General features: G+C 37.7%; 1 pseudogene; it reads left to right on the forward strand.

Moving 5' to 3' along the window:
• The first annotated feature begins 1,764 nt into the window (after positions 1 to 1,764).
• Positions 1,765 to 4,603, forward strand: LOC113361327 (annotated as a pseudogene).
• Positions 4,604 to 4,950: the final 347 nt, after the last annotated feature.

Here is a 4,950-nt window from a genome sequence, read left to right on the forward strand (position 1 = left end):
TGGTGAGGCTTTTTCATTTTTGAATACCAACCTTTTCATTTAAAGAAAGAAGTAATAATATTTGTCTTGCATGCGTAAGTTGCTATGGATCTGAACAGTGCTTATTTACTCATGCAATTAATTTAATAGTTCCTTTCCTTTATCGAATCAGTATATAGTGCACTAGAGGCATCTTTGTATACTACGGTTTCAACTTCCAAATGTGTTAAACAGAGCCAAAAAGATGATGGTAGCTGAAGTTACATCCAACTAATATGGAAAGTGAATATAAATAGAGTCCCAAAGGGAAAACTTAACAATCTACTCAGCTAGAAAGAGAAGTTATCTCACGTATTTGGATTTTATATGTGGATGATCACATCAGAAGCTTAGTTTTGTTTTCTTCTTCTTGCACATTTTGCTTTTGTTTTAGTTTCATTGATGAGAGGACATCTTATACACTTGCTATAAAGCTCATGCATGAATGATTCGGTCGGTGTGTAACCATAGTAATTAGGAAAAATGGCCAAAATGCCCCAATTTGGGAGGCATGGTTGTAGAAATACCCTGGATTTTCAAAAAAAAGTTAAAATGCCCCAATCCGTTAACTTTTCCATCTAAGGTGGTTAAATGGTGAATTTGACACACATGTGAGAAAAAGACAATGATAACCCTTCTGGGTTAAGGGTTTTAGGGTTCATGGTTTAAGGTAAAGGTTTAGGATTAAGGGTTCAAGATTTAGGGTTCAAGGGTGGTGGTGGTGGAAGCGGCGGCGGTGGTGGTGGAGGTGGCGACGACGATGGTGGTGGTGGTGGTTGTGGCGGCGGTAGCGGTGTTGGTGGTTGTGACGGCGACAATGGTGGTGGTTTTCGGTGGTAGTGGTGGTGGTTGTCGGCGGTGGTCGCGACGGTGGTGGCGTTGGTAGGGGTGGTGGTGGTTGTCAGTGGTGGTGGTTGTCAGTGGTGGTGGTGGTCGGCGGTGGAGGTGGTGGTGGTGAGGATATGACACGTGTCGCAATGTTAAAGGTGGTCATTTTCTAAGAAGTAAAGGTGAATTTAATAAAAATCAGCCCTAAAAACGATTTTTTTTCACGTATGAGAATTCACATGAGTGCAAAATTGAGCACTTAACTAGCTTGGATGGAAAAACTAACGGATTGGGACATTTTTCAACTTTTTTTCAAAACTCGGGGCATTTTCACTAACGACATCCTAAATTGGGACATTTTAACTCTTACTCCTAAGTTGTCTCCATCTAAACTAATTATGGCATATACTACATCAGTACATCACTATTGAACTAGTACATGTTTTCAGTGGCTTATGACATTAAGTTTTGTACTGCACAATGCAGCATGCATTGGCTAGTAACAGTATTGAAACATAATTAAAGAAATGAAGCAGTGATGAAACTGTTAAAAATATAGATGTTAATGTCTGAACGGAGAAGAGAATGACGCAAATTAACTTAAATCAAAACATACATCACACTAGATATTTAATTTGTTGGTAGGATGTATTGGTTTGGTAGAGTGTAAGATTTTGAACTTCTCAACGATTTAATTTAATTGGTTAAAGAGATGTTGCTGTTTTCCGGCACTAAGTTCTTGTCTTAGTTCTATAGAATAATTCATAGGAATCTTTCCCTACCGTAATTAGACGGCATCAATTGATTAGTAAGTTCCAAATTGACTAATTAACTACACATATTAAGTGATATTTAATTATACAAATTCTTATTATTTATACGCACTTGCTCTCCCTCGTAATACTCCATCAGTCTGATCACCCACTTAACTTTGCATAAGCTAACAGGGTTGGCAAACATGGTATGCAAAAATTTATTCTCCTAATTTTTTTCGAGGTTTTTTGTTGTTCATAGCTATTTTCTGTTGCGCTTGTACCTTGATTAACGTCTATTTTCACTAGCTAATTTTTCAATTTTATGGTATAGGAGGCAGTTAAGCTTGTTGAAGGGAAGGTTGATTGGAAAGGAAGAGCTGCTGAGAAGTATCAGCATGGAGGGCTACGAACTTCATTGCTCATACTTGGTATTATTTAATAACTGATCATGGAGGATATATGTTGCAAGATACCTAATAATTAGCTTATACACTACTCCCTCCGTTACTTTTTAATAGGCCAGTTTCTTTTTTTGACAAAATTAAGGAAATTAAGAGAACTAATTATTGAAAGTGGTTCTCTAGACACTTGTCAATAAAAGAAGTGAAGTGAAATGGTCCCCATGACACTTGTCAGCCAAATAAATAAGTGAAATGGTCCACATAACACTTGTCATCAAAAGAAGTTAAAAGAAAAGTGATCCCAGAAAATTAAAGTAACATTTGACTTTCCCAATTAGAAAACTGGCATATTTTTTGAAATATTTATTTATAAAAACTGGCCTATTAAAAAGTAACGGAGGGAGTATATAATTGGTACATTTGTGCGTGCAGCGGCATTTACGTTCGAGAATATGGCAATGTTAGCTCTAGCTGTGAACTTGATCACATATTTCAACGGGGTGATGCATTTTAGCATAGCCGACGCAGCTAACATTGTCACAAACTATGCTGGAACGAGCTACATCCTATCCGTACTGGTTGCATTCCTTACTGATACTTACACCGGCAGATCCAAAGCTGTTATGGTTTCTATCATTTTTGAAATCCTGGTAAGTGCCGTGCTACATGATTCAATCGCGATCCAGATAAGCGCTTCTTTTGATAAGAAAGAAAATCCATTCTTATTAATCAGTTATAAATTCTGCAGGGATTTGTATTAGTTACGGTACAAGCTCACTTACCCAAACTTAGACCCCCAACATGCAACATTCTCGATCCAGCTACTTCACAATTATGTGTTAAAGTTGATGGGGGCAGTTCTGCACTTATGTGTGCTTCTATATACTTAATTGCTGCCGGCGCTGCCTGATTAAAAGCTTCATTACCAACCCATGGAGCGGATCAGTTTGATGAGAATGACCCTAAAGAGGCCACACAAATGTCAAGTTTTTTTAACTGGCTCTTACTTGCTATTTGCATTGGTGGCGGTGTTAGTATCACTTTTATTGTTTATATTCAAGATAACAAAGGTTGGGATTGGGGTTTTGAGAGGTCTCCACAGTTGCAATAGTGTTGGCTATGATTGTCTTTAGCGCGGGATTACCACTATACCGGTATCACGTGATCAGTGGAACTGCAGCTATCACAGAAATCATCCAGGTAATCAAGCATATACATTCTTCGCAAGAATAAGATGTAGGTGAGAAAACTGCAATGCATAAATGTTGCGGCTAACACCTTAAATCCGAATTTCTGGGATATTAATGGATAGAAAGGATTGAGGAGTACTAGTGACATTATCATCATTTTCTGTTTGCAGGTCTATGTAGCTTCCGTTCGAAACAGAAGACTTAAACTTCCGGAAGACTCTGACGACCTCTATGAGATTGACAGAGATAAGGAGGCCGGTGTGCACATTGAATTTCTACCTCACAGAGATAATTTAAGGTGATCTTAACAGTTCTAGATATCTTAAAGATCAATAGCTTTAAGTTGCATGCTTTAATTAACTTTTTGTCTTGTGTTGTTCAGATTCTTAGATAAGGCAGCTATCCAAACATCACCAGACTTCGAAGATTCAAAATCAGCCAACCCATGGAAACTTTGTAGGGTTACCCAAGTAGAGAATGCAAAGACAATCCTAGGAATGATTCCAATCTTTTGTTGTACCATTATAATGAGTACTTGTTTAGCCCAACTTCAAACCTTTTCAGTTCAACAAGGAATAACAATGGACACAACCATTTCCCATAACTTTCACATACCACCTGCCTCACTCCCAATCATTCCTATCGCGTTCATGATCATAATAATCCCTCTTTACGATCAAATCGCTGTCCCATTCATAAGAAAATACACTGGTCATCCAACAGGAATAACCCATTTGCAAAGAATTGGTGTTGGTTTAGTTCTCTCTGCCATTTCCATGGGTACTGCCGCATTAATCGAGGTTAAGCGGAAAAACGCAGCTAGAAGTCACAATATGTTGAATGCTATCCCAGTACTCCAACCACTACCTATCAGTGTGTTTTGGCTATCGTTCCAATATTTCATATTTGGGATTGCCGATATGTTTACTTACGTCGGGTTGTTGGAGTTTTTCTACTCTGAAGCACCAAAAGGAATTAAATCCATCTCTACCTGTTTCCTTTGGAGTTCAATGGCATTAGGGTATTTCTTTAGCACTGTTTTGGTGCAAATAGTGAATCAAGCCACTAAAGCGAATACCAAAAGTGGAGGTTGGCTGGCTGGAAACAATATTAACGTTAATCATGTGAATCTCTTTTATTGGTTACTTGCTATACTTAGTTTGATCAATTTCTTCTGTTACTTATTTTTCGCTACTAGATATCAGTACAGACATCAAACTACCGTTTCCAACAAAGAGATGAAGGAAGTTGTTAAAGATTAATTATCGGTATTAAAAGATTTGAAGAAGGTCATATACATATGTTGTTGTTCTTTTGGTTGCTGTTTCATTTCTTCATGTTGTAAGATCAGTATAATGCAAAGACTGACGTGCTAGTTTCTTGTACTTGCTCTAATTTTATGGTTTAATATATATCCCCTTTCTATCCTTAATATTTCCTTCCTGTGAAGTGATTCAAAGTTGGACAGTTTCAGGCAACAGAAAAAGGGCTTTCCGTGAAAGTTGTAAATACTTTCCTACTGTAGTGAAGAGGAAACAGAGAAACACCATCGATCTCAATCTTGTTAAAAGTTTTTTTCTTGCGATCATAAGAATACAAAAAGACAAACTTTAAATTCCTCTGGGCATACTCAAAGACTATCTGATCAGTTCCCACAACTGCATGAAATTTGATAACTGGATCACAGCAAAAAGGTAGTTTAATAATCTCTGCGGTCCAACTCTTTCCGTTTCCGTGACAATTCTCTAACTTTCTGCC

This window comes from Papaver somniferum, chromosome 3 (assembly GCF_003573695.1).
Source record: "Papaver somniferum cultivar HN1 chromosome 3, ASM357369v1, whole genome shotgun sequence".
Classification (NCBI taxonomy): domain Eukaryota; kingdom Viridiplantae; phylum Streptophyta; class Magnoliopsida; order Ranunculales; family Papaveraceae; genus Papaver; species Papaver somniferum.